We start from the raw sequence: 17,715 nt of genomic DNA on the forward strand, positions 1-17,715 counted from the left end.
CAAGACCTGAGCTGAAATCAAGAGTTGGACCCTAAAAAAAAAAAAAAATAGAGTTGGACCCTTAACTGACTAAGCCACCCAGGTACCCCACAAATATATTTTTCTAATTTGTGATTTGTCTTTCACTTTTCTGATAGTACCATTTATTGCAAGCACATAAGTTATAATTTTGGTATTTTTCTACCTATGCATTTTTTTCTTTTGTTGCCTGCGGTTTTTATATCACATCTAAGATAACATTAGCTAATCCTAATTTTACTTAGAGTTTTATAGCTTTATAGTTTTATAGCTCATGCATTTAAGTTTCTAATCCATTTAGAGATAACTTTTGCACATGCTATGAAATCTGGCTTCATCACTTTGTATGCAGATATCAGCTATCCCAACACCATTTGTTGAAAAGGGGTGAATGGGTGACAGGCATTGAGGGGGGCACTTGATGGGATGAGCACTGGGTGTTATTCTGTATGTTGGCAAATTGAACAAAAATAAAAAATAAACCCTCAATTTTCTAAACCCTCAATTTTCTTCCATTGATCCATATATCATATCCTTATTATAGTAACATACTATTTTGTTTACTGTAACCTTGTAGTAAGTTTACAATCCTGAAGTATGAGTCTTCCAAATTTTTTTAAAGATTTTATTTATTTGAGAGAGAGAGAGAGCGCACAATAAGGGGAGGGGTAGAGGAAAAAGGATGGTCAGGCTCCCTGCAAGAAGCCCGATGCAACGCTTGATCCCAAGACCCTGGAATCATGACCTGAGCTGAAGGTAGACATTTAACTGACTGAGTCACGTAGGTGCCCCTAAATTTATTTATTTTTTTTACCAAGATTGTTTTAGCTTTTCTGCGCCCCTTGCACTTTCATAGGAATTTCAATTCAATGATTGTTAATTTTTGCTAAATTGTGTTCATTGCACCTGTTTAGAATAGAAGTTTTGCAATTTGTGACCAAGAAGGGTGATGAGAAACACCTGAAACCTGCCTCTGCCAGTATGAAATCCTAATCCCCCAATGGAGGCTATAAGGAGAGCAAACCATTGTCTTTCTTGATTGCATCTGCCTCAGGTAGAGCTTCTATAGCATAGCAGGGGAGGCCTGGGTGGTATTAATGAAGTGGAGCAAGGCTCCAATGTCAGAATTTTTCTATTCTCTCTGAGATTTAGCAAATTCCCTGACTGAATGTTTCTTCATTTTCTGCATGCCTACAAGACAATTCCAGTGTCTTTAAATAGAATTTTTTTCATCATTTTCACCAGTTAAAACTGGTTAAAGTCCAACTTTAAACAGCTAATGTTGTTTTGCTGGGGAGATAGTTTACTAAGCTCCTTATTCCATTATTCATGAAGTTCTGGCCCATTAAAATACTATTTAATAAAGCCAATGCAATTAAGCCAAAGCTATATTCAAAGAAAAAAATTGACATACAAACACAAACACTATATTTATTGATCTGTACCTAACCAACTTGTGAGATTAACCATCACTCTCCAATTTCCTTTTAAAAACTACTAAATGATATCTATCAGGCCCTGTATGTGCGAAACTAGTTGTCTATTTTGTTCTCCCTCCCACTTCTCCCAATTTTGAATGGTGTGCTTGTCAAGAATCAGTGGTGAATCCCACCTTTCCCATTTAAAGGTATTTCTTATTTTAATAATATACTTTGTAGAGGCACTTAGCTGGCTCAGTCAGTAGAGCATGCGAATCTTAACATTGGGATCTTTGAGCTCCATCCCCATGTTAGGCATGGAGCTTAGTTTAAAAAAATAAAATTAAAATGAGCAGCTTTAATATATGTTTATATATATATATATATATATATGCAAAAAGAGTTGTTTTTCTTAAAAATCAGCTGAAGTCTACAAAATCATAATATAGACAAAGTATTTTATCTTTTTTAAGATTTTATTTATTTGAGAGAAAGAATGCATGCACAAGGGAGGGGGAGGGGCAGAAGGAAAAGAAGTCTGCCCCCTGAGCAGGGAGTCTGACCCGAGGGCTGGATCCCAAGACCCTGACATTATGACCTGAGCCAAAGGCATATGGTTAACCAACTGAGCCACTTAGGTTGCCCTAACAAACTATTTTTAAAAAATACACACCACCGTGGAGTCAGTAAGACAACTATAAAGGAAAGCTAAACTTCCGGGTGGAAACCTGATAAATAGTACACCAACACGGTTTTGAAGAAATTCCCCTTACAGTGCATAGTAATTACAAAGAAAGAATAGCAAGTTTACAGAGAACAGGTGGCCACCACATAGGGAATACTGGGAGAAAGCAACATCATGAACAACCAGATGTCATCCACAAAGAAGAGCACAACATAATCTATGCAGTATTTCTCTGAAAAATGTATAACCTGAGTATAAGCAGAGGAAATTTCAGACAAGTCCAAACTAGAGAGAATCCTACAAATTAACTAACCGACATTTATCAAAAGGAAAGAGGAACTGATCCTGATAAAAGAAAACTAAAGAAAGACATACAGCAATTAAGTACAATACATGATTCTGGGTTAAACCCTGAACCAAGAAAAACAAAATCATTATAAAGGACATTGTTTGGTCAATTGGCAAAATTGAAATATGGACTGTAGATAAGACAGTACTATCTTATAAATGTTAAATTTCCTGAATTTGATAGCTGTATCATCATCATGTGAGAAAAGGTCCTTGTTCTTAGAAAATAAGCATTCACATATTTACAGTGAAAGGTGGTATTCCATATGCAATGTCCTAAAGGTTCAGGAAAAAATAAACATAGAGTAACAGGGAAAGCAGAAAGAGAATTCTCTTATTCCTAAATTTGGACCATCTTCCAACATTTTATCCTTTGTGCTTTCAGTTTATGAAATATCTCTAAGAGTTCTCTTAATGCTAAGTTTTTTGCTGGCATCTAAGGTATCTTCATCCTTTTCATTACAACACCATTTATGTTGAGAAGTTTCTCTTGCCTAAGGTCCTCTGGATACATATGTAGAGTCTTTTGTTTGGCAAAGGTATCAACATTCCATGGTCTGCTATTTCTTCCCTATTTATCTTATCTATGTATCTATAGTTCTATATAACTGCTTCTTTTATAACTGTATATAATTTGTTTCAATTGAATTCTACTTCTAGTGTACTCACTTTTTTTGCTTCTTTGTTACATTTTCATCTTCAGTGATCAGTTACCTTTCAGATTATTCATGTTTTAAAACATCACATACATTTATCACTGGGTGATGAAAAAACAACACAACTACACCTGTGCTGTTTGTGTAAGAACTGAATAACAGATGTGCAGTGACTAAACTCTGACAGAAGTGATGTGATACACATTTGTTATTTATCTAGTAATTTGTGCACTGGAGATCGAGCAATAAAGTTCTAAATTCATGCAATTACCCTGACTTAGTATCTCATAGTCATTGGAATATAAAGCATTTTGTTGAGGAACTTGTGTTATTTAAATAAATAGCAGGGGATGCCTGGGTAGCTCAGTCAGTTGAGCGACTGGTGCTTGATTTTGGCTTAGGTCATGATGTCATGGGTGGTGAGATCAAGACAGAGTCAGGCTCTGTGTTCAGCGAGGAGTCTGTTTAAAATTGTCTCCCTTAGGCCCTCCCCACTGCATGTGCGCACTCAATCTCTCTCCTTCTCTCTAAAATAAATAAATAAATAGGTAAATAAGTAAAATGTGGTAACTGAAATGTATGCATAACAAGAAGCGTGCAAAGTAAGAACTACACACAATAAGTTCCCCATCCTTTGGTTTCACTTTCAGGTACCCACAGTCAACCACAGTCCAGAAGCAGATTTTCCTCCTTCTGACATATAGCCAGAAGGTCAATAGTAGCCTAACTCTACATCACAATGCCCACATCATTCACTGCACTTCATCAATTGCACCTAGGTAATTATCATCTCACATCCACACAAGAAGCTAAAAGGTGAGTACAGTACAATTTGTGAGAGAGAAACCACATTCATATAACTTTTGTTACAGTATATTGTTATAATTGTTCTATTTTAGTATTAGTTATTATTGTTCATCTCTTACTGTGCCAATTTATAAATTAAGCAATATCATAGGTATGCATATATAGGAAAAAAAAATAGTAAAAATATAGGGTTTGGTACTATCATTGGTTTCAGGTATCCACTGAGGGTCTGGGAATGTATCCCCTGTGGATAAGGGGACTACCCTATGAATATATTGGTAATTCCACATATTAGCTAAATTTTCTGATTTAATAACCAACCACTAATTATTATTGTTTTCACAAGAGAACTTCTGCAATAGTTTTGTTATTTTTCAAGACAAAAATAGCTTGCCTCCCAGGGGAAAAAAAAATACACACACACACACAAAATTGAAGGAAGTCATTATGATAAAATATATCTACCATTCAGAAAAAAAAATTAGTCTATATCTGTCTATATTCTAGTTCAGATCCTTTGAAAAAGATTTTACCTAATTCAATTCAGAAAAATGAGAGCAAACACTATTCTCCACCAGATAACATTACTTTCTAATAAAACTGATGGAGTTTTCCGCAAATACGAATAAGCTTCTAAACAAAATAAAAAGAAATAAAATCAATAGACTGGAGAGTGCCTAAAGACTCCCTGCCAGATATCACTGAAAGGAGAGTAAATGGGTGGCTAATTTTGTTAACTTGTTTTTAAGAATCTTTGACTTATAAAACACAAAAACTTTGTAAAGTGCTTTCTAGCTTAGCTTTGATTCCTGGCTGTTTAGGTTAAGAATAATCAATTTAAGCAAAGCCATAAATAAAATTACTTCATAAAGACCAAAGATCAAGTGAGCAAAGTTTATTGCTTATCTCACTTCACCTTCCTTCATATAGCTACAGTTGTCTTTGCATCATTTTTTGGCAATTCCAAACTACTGCATCACCAAATAATTGATAATTGTATCTAAGGACAAATGTACTGATCTTTACAAACCCTGAAGAATCTCTGCATTATTTTATTTGTGAGAATTTTAATTTCAGGTTCTTTCCAGGTCTTACACTGTTGTCTTTTTAAGGTCAAGTCTCCTGGGATCTACCCAAAGTTCCTGTGATAGGCAAACTATTCATCCTCATTCAACAGAGATAAAATGTCTTTGGAAAAAAATTTCATCAGCCTAATGGAAACCACCCACATGGCACCGGCAATCTATCTTCCCGAGAAACCTCTGAAGAAGGCTTCTGTACTTATAAATCCCAATTGTGGGAAAGGTGACACAAGATTTGCTTTCCAGCCTGCTCTGGTGTCTTATAGTTACAAAATAAGCTTTATTCTTAAATCATCTTCTAAAATTAAAGTAAGTAAAATAAAACTCTTGCCCTCTAACTGGGTTTTCATATTTTGTTACCTGGAAAGAAAAACACATTAGCCAGTTTACACATTAAAAGAAAACATCTCATACAAGAAAGGCTTTACCACCCATTGTGAAGAAAGGTATGGGGCCATTAATTCATTCAACAAATCTTTTAAATGCCTATTATGCGAATCCCTGAGAGGATAATATTAGAGCAGGAAATGAAAATGGGAAGCCGAAGCAATTACCCCTGAAAAAGGTGTAGGCTTTGGTTCTTAATCATTTTGATCAATAGTTGGGTCAATTACCACCAAGGTTCTACAAATGAAAGTACAGAGCAGGCCTTGTTCACAGACCGAATAAAGGTGTTGCATTCCAATGCACTGTCATTTCATATATACTTGTCATGGAGAGTAACTAAATACAAAATGCTTCAAAAGTAGTGTACATGCATATTAATTAGCTCATCACCATAATGATTTCTGACTCACTGGACATCAAAATAACAATTGCTACTCAAGGAGGAGTTTGTGCTATTCATTCGGTTATAAAAAGAAAAAACTCCATATTTTACAATGGTAAAAGTCAGTGACACAACTTAGGAATGAAAATTTTGATGGGGAAGGAAGCATAATTATTTAGGGTGACCCATGGCCGGGAAAGATTCAGCTAACATCAAAACATATCTTTAGAAACATAGGCTTGTATAAAGGAAAGTATACAATGGGAGAAAGGATAAAAAAAAAAAAAAAAAAATGAAAGACTTCAAATAAAACCTTCTATTGTTTCATGGTTACCTATGAGATTAATGCTGATAAAAAGTATACACTACACTTGATGGGATGAGCACTGGGTGTTATACTGAATGTTGGCAAATCGAACTTGAATCAATCAATCAATAAAATTTTTTTAAAAATTATACACAAGTGGGAGGACTTCCAATTAAGCCTCTTGTAAGATAGTCTCCTTATTAGATTTAATAACATGTCACCTGATAAGAGATAGAGAAAATGGATCATTGGAAATTTCTAGTACCTTTCTGACATCAAATAAAGCAAAAATCATATTTTAACATTAACAAATATTTCATAAAAGAAATACAAGCTTCTTCTTGTGTGCAATCTTTTATAACAACCTAAAACTCCATCCAGCTTTGACTGATGTGGATCCAATTTCTGAGAGATGTCATGGAATCTTCACGAACATGAACATTTTGTTTTTTTCTGGCACAACAAAATAGTTCAGATAAACTGAGAACTAAAATTATAAATCATAAAAAATAAGATGCCCAAAATATAAAGGCACATTAAGCTTTCAATTTAATCAATCTCATGGGTCATTTAACATCATTTAAAATGTAAAGCTTCAGGTACAAGACAATACAAGTGTTTCCTTTTTCTCATTTGTGAAGATTCTTCTTATCTAAAACTTTAAAGGTAATTTTTTTTTTACTTTTTAAATAAGGACTGTTATAATGATAATTTACATCCAAACTTAGAGCCATACCTGCAATTACTTTCATTACCTCACAGCCTGTCTTTTTGTGACATTATGTGCCTTTTGGAAAAGTACAATCCCTGGCATATGCCACCTGGGTGGAAGAATTTTGTAACAAGTGACATGAATGATGTTTCTAATTCCTCAAATGATATATTTTCTTTCATAATATCCTCCTCATTTGTCATGGTTTCTCTTCCTTTTTGACCTCTTTAATCATTACAAATATAGTAATTTTATAATCTCTTTTAGATTGTTCTATTTTATTTCATTTTGGGATGTCAGTTTTACTCTCTATAGCAGCTGCTGGCACATCTTTATGGTCATTCAATTACTCTTTTGTTTTATGACTCTTTCACTTTTTTCTTCTATCAAAGATAAGAGAGCCCCAGTCTAGGAATATCTTCTTGAAGAAGCATTCTTCAAAGAATTTTACAAGAGCTAGATCTGTTTGTAGAATTTATTCTAAGCCTGAAATTAACCCTTCACTTAAGTAATGTAAATTCAGATCCTCTGTGAATGTGTGGTACTGGCTTGTGTGTATCACTTTTTTTTCAAAAATATTTTTTCTGCCTATGCCTGGAGGAGACTCAATTAAGTCTTTAACAGTGGGAGGAATTCTCTGAAGCTATGAACAGAGTTTCTCTTATTACATTTTCATAGACTTAAGAGTCCTTTGCAGCCCCAACTTTAAGGAGATATCTCAAAAACAGATATGCAACTTCTCTGGATCCAGATTCCCCTACTGAAAATCAAAAGTCAAGCCTCAACATCCTAGGAGCATCAGGGGGAAATCACAATAACAAGCACCTAGTTTTTCAAGCATGCCTCACTAAAAGACAAGCTGCCTCATCTGGAGAAACCTTTCTACCCCTATAGGGAGCACCAGCAGGAAACAGTGAGAAACCCAGCAGTACCAGATAACCCAAGCAGACCAAAATAAGACCTCAAAGACTCTGAAAAGTTAACTTTTATCGGAACCATGGCCCACAAGATCAGGACAGTTGCTTCATGATAAACCTCTAAACAGGTTGTGTTCCTGATAAAAGAAATAACATTCAGGGATAGCTGGGTGGCGCAGCGGTTTGGCGCCTGCCTTTGGCCCAGGGCGCGATCCTGGAGACCTGGGATCGAATCCCACGTCGGGCTCCCGGTGCATGGAGCCTGCTTTTCCCTCTGCCTGTGTCTCTGCCTCTCTCTCTCTCTCTCTCTCTCTCTCTGTGAGTATCATAAATAAATTTAAAATATATATATATAAAAAAAAGAAATAAAATTCAAATTTGACCCAGATTTTCCTAAACATAACGTTAAAAATGTCTAGGATACAACAACAACAACAACAAAAAATCCCTATACCAAGATACAGAATCACTACATGAATGTGAAAATATAATCAACAGAGGCCAACACTGAGATGATTCAAATGTTGATATTATCTGAGATGTAGCCCCTCATGAGGCTCTGTGTTCAGTGTGGGATCTGCTTATATTCTCTCTCTCCTTCTCCCTCTGCCTCTCCCTGCCCTTCTCTCTCTCTCTCTCTCTAATTAATAAATAAATCTTCAAAAAAAAAAAAAAGAACCAAATGGAAATTATAGGACTAAAAACACCAATATCATCATCATCAACAATAAAAGTCTTGCTGGCTAGGTGCAAAATGGGGTGGAGGTGGCTGAGGATATAATCAGTGAAACTGAAACAGATCAATAGGATTTACCCAATATGAAAAAAAAAGACTGAAAAGCCTCAGTTGGCTTTGGTATATAAACAAAGATCTAATATTTGCCTCCCAAAAGGAGAGGAGAAAGAAAGTGTTGAACTGGCCCCCATGTAAATACAGATGGAAGAAAGAGGCAAACAGTCCCTACAGATTGGTAGGTAGCATATTGGTAGGTTCAATGAGCAAAGACACATAAGAAGCTGGTCTTGGGCAGCCACAAGACAAGTAGATCTCCACACCTGCCCACTAGAATCTTAAAGTTTATTTATGCTCCTAACTAGGTTCACTTACACCATGCAAGTGGTCTCAGCACCACATTGCTCTCTCAAGCCTACAGCCTTTAAAATGGCTCTGATTGTAGGAATGGTGGACAAATGTACATTCTAAGGATAGTGAAGGAGTAAGAAGCCTCCACTTGCCTAGGTACACCTCTTAGGCCAACAAGAGATCAAGTCCTCTCAATGACCTTCCCGAAACCAACCCCTCAAGACTGGCTCTTACAATCTCACCTGCCCTCCTTTCCTGAAATATGCCCTAAGCCATCAAGAAGGATTTCATTAGCATAGAAGTGGCTCATTTGGCAAGTATCTGGTTATACTGGAGGTATATGCTATAACAACAATACAGGCACATACAAGAGAAAACATAGGTGAAGATAATGATTCCCAAAATAAGTCATAATATTTTTCACCAAGATCCAAACCACTGATTTACTGAGTCCCTTAGGAATGAGGTTCAGTTCATACAGAGCATTCATTTGTGTCTTCATGTGATTTAGTAAAAATGATACATTAGCATACTCTTCAGTTATGAATACATAAAATTCCTTTTGGATAATGGCACAGATGGTAACAATGTCCAAGGCCATCCTTTTTTGGAGGATAGCTTTCTCATTAGAAACATTACAGTGTTAAGACAGGCTTTGTCAGCTCTTATTTAAGGTTTGCTGGGTAGGTTTAATAAGGGCTTCTGTGTGTGCCATAATGTCCTCCAGGACAAGGGACAGGCAAAGTTGGTGGCCCAATGATTGTACCAGTGGGGAAAAAATGCACCTATCTGGGCTTAAGGAAAGGGAAGTTGGCAGCTTTACAAACCTGACCCAGTTATACATACTATACATTTTAGCTGGAGGAGGCAGTCCTGTCAGGGTGAAGAGATGAATTGGGGGTAGGATATGCCAGATCGCCTTCTCCCCTCTTTCAATAATGTGTATTTTATTCCAAGTATGGTGTGTTTCAACAACTTCAGCTTCTGTCAGTACAGTGGGATCTGAGTGGAAATTGAGTAGTTCCTCCTCAACCAGGGACATGAAGTAACTCACCCATCCTGATGGGCATCTCATCACAAATTCTAGTAGATAATGCTTTTCCAGGCACGATGGGGCTCAGTGTTCTCAGTAGCATAGCACTTGATCCATGGTGAGTGTTGTGCCAGTGGCTTTCTCCAGTGACTTTCAAATCTTTACTGCCTTGGGTTTCTTGGCAGGGATCTCCAGTCTGGCATTTGAGGCAACAGGCCATACTGGTTGATTTTTCAAGTGTATTGACACTTGGGATAGTACTTCAATCTGCCTGACCAAGATAGTTTTACTTGTTAGTGATTTAATCTTTTGCTTTAATATTTCATTCTTTCCTTTCTACCAACCCTGTTACTTGTATATTAAAGAGGAGGTGGAGTTTCCATTCAGCGTCACATTCTTTTGCCCAGTCTTGCACATCATGACCTTTGAAATGTGACTCTGGATTACTATCTACTCAGCTCAGTTATCAAAACATGGTACTTTTTTAAACCCCTAATGGTGGCAGCCTAGTGATGATGATGGGTTAAAGCTTGGGTTAATTAGGCTAAACATAGTGTCCACAAGAATCAAAGCATATTTAGAACCATTACTTGGAATGAGGTGGCCAATATAAGTAACTTTTCCAATCCCTCAGCAGTTTGGAACTCCAGTGGATGGCCCCATAGTCCTTTGGCAGTTTCCCTGAGCATTGTTTAGAACACATTGGATATGCTATTACTGAATTAACCAAGTCACTCTATTTCAAGGATAATTGGCAATGTTGGCAATGTGCCATCCCACCTGGGCTCTACTGTGGCTGTTCTTCCTATGTATCAAATCTCCTGTATCAACTGTTAGGTCAGTTGCTAGGATGCACACACAGGCCAGGGCATCAGCTTCCTGATCACCAGGGGCTGTCAGCACCTTCGGAGCCAGGACATGGAAGACAGTGAGGACCGCCTCAGGCTCTTTAAGGTAAACCAAAATGTCTTTCCATCTAACCTGACCTCTTACGAGTTTATTCATGACCATCCCCCCTTTGGCTTCCCATTGTCCAATCATAAGGTTAATCCCTTTAGACTGGCCCAACTGCAAGTACAAAGGATTAATGGCCAGGACTCATGAGTGATCACGAGCCAAACTGCTCTGAATTTAGCCCACTGGCTGCTATGGTTTGTTACAGGTTCTAGGCCTCTGTACCCAGGCACAAGCATCAGTTGGAATTTCTCCCATTCCTTCTATATAGGCTGTAGGTGCCACCACAGGAACAGAGGCAGGGGCATTTGGAAGATTTACATACTCTATAGAGCTTAGTATCACCTGCATTTCTAGGCTGTTGGAAATAGTGCTCCTCTGCTGCAAATAAACATGCCATTTAGTCAAACTGGGATTTTTAAGCCATGGTAGAGTAGATTGATGGAACATATTTTCAACCTGTTCCTTGATAGGAAGGCAATTCTTACCAAGATATGCTGTTCCTTCCTCACTGGCTCTACCTATAGGAGTTCTGGGTATACCACTAGAAGTTATTACTCTATAGGGGTACATTTGATTTCTGTCCCGTTGCAGAACTTGGACCAAAATCCTAGAGGTACTCTCCCCTTCTGTTGTCTCTGCTACAGTGCCCACCTTATATCTCCAAGACTCACAGACACACTAAACTCAAATGGTAGCCCTGCTTCGGAGATGCCCAAACTTTAATCTGTTTCACTAGTATTTTTACCCTCTCAAAGGGTACTTGTTGCTCTGACCCTCACCCACATATGCCCTTTCTTCAACAGGCAGTATAAGTGTAGAAGCACTGTACCAGGTGGGTAATAAAACTCCTCTAAACCTCAAAGTCATTACAAAATCTTACCTCTTTCATATTCTTAGGGGTTGGATAGGCTTATACCTTATCACTCACAGCTTCTGGGACAATGCACCCAACCATATGATGACCCAAAAGTGGTACATCATAGACACTTAGGTACACTTTACAGTGGTACCTAAGCTTTGAATTTTGTGGGCTTACTACTCATCCTCTTCCTTGCAAATGTTCCAACAAAATCTGCAAGAGTGTCCTGCAGCCAAGGCAAGACTTCACATGTTAACACTATATCATCAATATAATGGGCCTATTTTACAGATATGGGGAAGGAGAACAGGCACAGATATTGGGTTACCATCCCATGACATATTGTGGGTCTGTGCAGGTGGCTTGGGGAAGCACTTTTGCAGGTCTACTTATATCAATAACACATCTTTATATAAATATAACCTAAAGAAAGTCTTGCGTCACTTCTTACTTGATGATGCTTCCAACATAGTTTAACATATCAAACAAGCCTAACTAGTTTAGTATTTCTCTTTTATAAGGAGAGATGACAAATCTTTTGAGATGTTCCAGGAACCCTCTAGGAAAACTCCAAAGTTAATTTAAGATCAAAAAGACTTCATTTAAAGTTTGATTTTTGGAAGGTTTGTCAAAGGAATTAAAAGGCTTAAAATATTTCATTAAATAAGAACGTAGGTCACTGTGAAACAAAACTTAGTTACCATTTAATCAATGTGGCAATTAAAAATTTCAAAGCAAATGCAGAAGTTATAGAGTTGTAAGAAAAACCTATCTCTTTTAATGGAGAAAGGTAAGTTTTCTGAAGTAACCAAAGACAAGATGAAGTAGAGGGAATTATTTTTGATGAAACACAGAATCTTTGTTTTTAAGCAGATTACCAAAAATATAAAGAAGAACCTTTTATAATCTTATCAAAAACAGACCAATAGTCTAAGAAAGTTTTTTCCCAAGAAATCCATGCCAAGATGGATCATATTTAAAAGTCTGAGGAGTAAAGACAGAAACGTCTTGAAAATAGCCAAAGGGAAATTATGGATTACCTACAGAGGATCACCAATTCAAATTACAGAAGATTTCTCATATGAAGCCATGGAGTCAGAAGGATATGAAACAACAGTTCACAAGTGCTGAAGAAAAGGAACTATCAATCATATGTTCTGTATTTGGTAAAACTATCCTTCATGAATGAAGAGAGACAAAAGCATACTCAGATGAAGGTATTTCATCTGTGAAGAATTTGTGGTTAGCAGACCTACCCATAAAGATTGATTAAAGGGAGTTCTTTTCACATAAAGGAATTTATGAAAGAAAGAAAAAGGGAAGGAAGGAAGGAAGGAAGGAAGGAAGGAAGGAAGGAAGGAAGGAAGGAGAAAAGAAAAGAATGAAAAAAAGGAAAGGAAAGGAAAGGAAAGGAAAGGAAAGGAAAGGAAAGGAAAGGAAAGGAAAGGAAAGGAAAGGAAAGGAAAGGAAAGGAAAGGAGGAAAGGAAAGGAAAGGAGACTTTGAGCATGAGGAAAGATCAGTGGAAAAAGCAGAAGTATGGGTAAATATCATAGGCAATCATTTTTTTGTAAGTTTTATATTTGATGATTGAAATGAAAATTATACTATTGGTTACTCTAGCCAGTGATATTTAAAGTGGGGAAGGTAAAGGAACTGAAAAGGAAGTGAAGTTTCCATACTTCACAAAAAATCGTAAAATGTTGATACCACCAGTAAACCATGATAAGTCACATAGTATAGTGTAAACCTATATCACATAGAAAATCATACAGAGATCAATCAAAAGCACTATAAATAAAGCAAAATTGAATGTTAAAACCTATTCAAGCAACCTAAAAGAAGGTAGAAAAAGAGAAAGAGACATTAGTAGAGGAAACAAACAGATAAATAATAAAATGACAGTATTAGGCTCTAACATATCAATAATTATCTTAAAGTTTAATGATAAAAATACACCAATCAAAAGATAGAGATTGGTAGAGTGGATTTTAAAAAATTACAACCCAAATATATTCTGTTCACAAAACAAAAGCCCCAAGCCCAGATTTAATAATTCTCCAAGCCACTGTAACATCAATTTGCTTTTCTCATTTTGAGTTCCCTTTCATTTCTGGCATCTGGAGTTTTATTTTTCATTCAAGCTAGGTTTATATATTTTTTATTAGAGAGTTATTTCTATGGATTTTAATGTCATATTCAGCCACAGTTCTAGGTCTTCACATAGGTCCTGATAGAAACTGCAGGGTGTTTTTATGCTACCTTAGAAATGTAGGAATGAATAGAACATCAATCTATTATGGCTCTTGAAAACATTCCACATTTTATGGATACACAACACATTTCTCAAAGTGTTTTTCCTTCATTAAAACTTCATTCTTTTTAACGTAATGCCATAAAGACTTCTGGGTGATGGACAAAATCTATTTTCCCTTTTGTTAACAACAGAACTCCTAAGTATTAGGTGAATGCAAGATTGGCCAGCTAGAAACTATATTTTCCATCCTCCTTTGATACTTGATATAACAGGTGATTAAGAGCCAGCCAATGGTAGCCACTACTATCAATGGACCTAAAGATGGAAGCCACATATTAAGAATGTTAGAGATGCCCTTTCTATCCTAGAATAGAAGGTTAGGTGAGAAAGAAATAAACCTCTGTCTTGTTCAAGACTTTTTACATAGTGGTTTCTTCATAAGAACTTAGACTTGTATAATCTTAGGAATAGAGTAAGACAGGGCTCTGAAGAACAGTGAAGAGATGGAAATGAAAATCCAAGAAGGGATAGATTATGAAACTAAGTTGGTCATAGGTACTGATCTCCAAGGGGCAGGTAGGTAGATCATTGTAAAATTTCTAACTGAAAGACCACAGTCATGGTTCAAAAAAGTATTGATAACTACATAGTCTGATTTTGCACTGGGAAATGTCTAGACAGAGGCTATGCATTGTATGCTTCCAGAAAGATCTTAAATATTGGAGTCCGGCAGGGGTCAACCTTCAGGCCAAATATAGCCATCAACTGGGATATGTGTGTAATTCTACGGGTTTTGACAAATATATACAGTGTGTCATCAACACCAAAATAAAAATAAAGAATATCCCATCAGCCCCCAAATTTCAGCCTCTCTCCCCAGATCCAGCTCCTAGCACTTACTATTTTCTTTTCTCTATTCCTACAATTGAAGCAACTACCTTTGTAGTAGCAGCAGCAGCAGTATTTTATTCCTTTTGAATTCTGTTTTTCTAATCAATGTCATGACCTAGAGAAAAGAAAATCCCTCTTTACAAGGAAAAAGCCTCTCTGGAAGAAAATAACATGCAATAACATGCTAACTCTAGGGAGAAGTTGGCATTGATTGCGTTGGGTGAGTGAACCTGGGAAAGCACTGTTAGGTAGAGCAGAAATTCCCTGCATCTGCCCACCCCACTGGTATCCTACTCGCCTACCCCACCTCATGCAGCAGACCTGACATGATTCAGCAGACTCTTCACAGTCAACAATGCCCACACAACACCATCTGAGATTCCCTCAAAGGCACACCCGCATAGGCTAACCCTTCCACATAGGTTTTTGTATCTCCTAAACAAGAAACTAAGCAAGTTATAGGGACAACAATAAGAAAGACAAAGGATATTTGGCTGTTAGCTGCCTGGTTAGGTATACTCTCTTTCCTTGTAAAAACTGTACTTCTAATGAGATGAAGAAATATGTCATTTGCAATGGGGTAGAAATCCTGGCCAGGAGTCTGAATGAAGGTGCAATAAGGGTCTTGAGAACCTTGCTAAGTAGCTAAATAGTTTCTCCTCAACTTCAACCTGAAATGTCCTCTTTGAAAGTCAAGACTGGCTTTTCCCAGAAACCATTTCAGTGAGAGAGTGAAAGCCAAGAGAGGGGGCTTTCCTGAGGACATTAGGCATAGGTCTGAGAGGAACACTGCCCCGACTTTTCTCTCTAAGTTCAATTCCTGGGACAGAAGCCAGCAGCCAGAGCTCTTCAAATTGACTTTTCTTTAATTCCAGGTCCCTTCACAATCTGATGGTAATACAGGGGCTCCATTTCCTGAGAGATTATTTCCAGGAGGTGAGTTGTTTTTTTTTTTTTGTTTTTTGTTTTTTGCCATAAGATTCTGTAAATAAAGTTTTATAAGAACACCATTATGCTCATTCTTTTACATGCTTTTACACTGCAACAGCAGAGTTAAGTTGTTGCAAGAGAGATATAGCCAACAAAGCCTAAAATACTTGTTATCTCTCATTTACAGAAAAATTAACACCCAACACAGGGTACAAAGAGAAAGATTCTGCACCCTCTGCTCGCAGAAATGAAGCTGCTTATCAAGTATTCCAGATATCAGTAGAAAATTAAATGCTAGGTAGGGAACTGCAACAAAGCTCCAAATGTATAATGAGGCATTACAGGACTGATAGAGTAGATTTCAGGAATACTATAAACATAAAACTTCTCTTGTAATGCTGATACCATTGAAAAATAAATCATCCAACCACAGTTAAATCTCAGTGTCTATAACCATTTTACTTAGTAAGATATTAACATAAGATGGCTCAACATCTTGTTAACAAAGAGAAAAACAAAAAGTCAACCTATTACAGTTGAACATGACACAAAAAATTTCTTCACAGTTGTTAAGTTTGTACATTAGTCTACAATCACAATTCCAGACTTTCCTCAATTATGTAAATTATGTTATCTTTATTTCTCCCATACTGGCTAAAAATTGAGATCTGAGTTGCAAATAAACCTATAGAAAGAGGACAAGAGAGACTTGAAATGAAATGTATGGAGAAAGTAAAAGTTAATGCTTCCATAAATGTTCTTCATATTTTGGGTTGTACCTAACCTGGCGCATTCTGTTCACATCTCCTTTCAAATTTTATCTGTAGTCCTTCCAAAAGTTACACAGGTTATCTTGTTTAACTGTAACTCTCTTTTTCAAAACCCATCTTCATCACCCTTTTTTCTCTAACTACGTCTGTCATTTGCATAAGCATTTATCCCTTGACTCATTAATACCTTGGGCTATATTCCAGTGGTAAAAAGAAAATATGAATTCAACAATCTACTATTGTTAGTAAGAATATTAAAATATTGTATATGCATCTATAAAAATAGATATAAAATGTGTAAATAGAGGACCAAATAAATAACTTTTTATATTAATGTTGTTAGAAGTCAAGTTTTCAATATAAGAAAAAAATCAATATATGAAATCAAATAAGTAAAAAGCCTATAAGATTAAATTTGAACTGAATTTTATGATCTTTTGATTTATTTTTCTCTTTTTTAAAAAATAGTATATGTTGCTCATCTCTTCACCATGAAACAATAATAAACTGAGGCAAATGAGAAACTCTGTTACATAGATTACAACCGCTCAGTACCACCACTTCCCCCTGAAATGTGTCAACTCCTTGGAGAAATGGCTAATTCATGACTGCAGAAGGAAAACTAGAACTTCTTGACACACCAGGAAGCAAGGAGGTAATGAAAGACATTCTAGAGATATCACCAAGGCATATTATTATGTAAAACAGACAAATCACAGGAATGTCAAAATATACAGGCGCTGACAAGAATGGGTTATATCAGTGGCCAAAAGTAGGACAACTGGACATCAAAAAGAAAAATGAGGGGCACCTGGATGGCTCAGTGGTTGAGCGTCTGCTTTTGGCTCAGGTAGTGATCCCCTGGGTCCTGGAATCAAGTCCCTGCATGGAGCTTGCTTCTCCTTCTGCCTATGTCTCTGCCTCTCTCTCTCTCTGTCTCTCTCATGAATAAATAAATAAAATCTTTTTTTAAAAAAGAAAAAGACTAATGAGAGAAATGGATTAAAATGCATAAAATATATCAAAACCATAATGATATTTTTAAAAATTACTTATTGGTCACTCTTAGAGGTTACTATGATAGCACCTCATTATTCTAAAATTTGGTAAATAAGTATGGAAAAGCATGCACTTATCTCACCTTTTCAGTGTGGACTATGAATAGTAAATGAGAGAATGTTCTTTTTTACGGAAGAATCATAAAAACAGAGTAAAT

The 17,715-nt window shown here is 36.5% G+C and overlaps 1 long non-coding RNA gene across 1 annotated transcript in view; it reads left to right on the forward strand.

Moving 5' to 3' along the window:
• Positions 1–10,712: 10,712 nt before the first annotated feature.
• The window catches only part of LOC140636325 (uncharacterized), a 35,309-nt gene continuing 28,306 nt past the window's right edge, over positions 10,713–17,715 (forward strand). Inside the window, exons 1-3 of the long non-coding RNA XR_012033600.1 lie at positions 10,713–10,790; positions 15,675–15,735; positions 16,968–17,154. This is a non-coding gene — a long non-coding RNA (uncharacterized lncRNA). The remainder of the gene's footprint in view (positions 10,791–15,674; positions 15,736–16,967; positions 17,155–17,715) is intronic.

This window comes from Canis lupus, chromosome 7 (genome assembly GCF_048164855.1).
Source record: "Canis lupus baileyi chromosome 7, mCanLup2.hap1, whole genome shotgun sequence".
NCBI classification, from domain to species: Eukaryota; Metazoa; Chordata; class Mammalia; order Carnivora; family Canidae; genus Canis; species Canis lupus.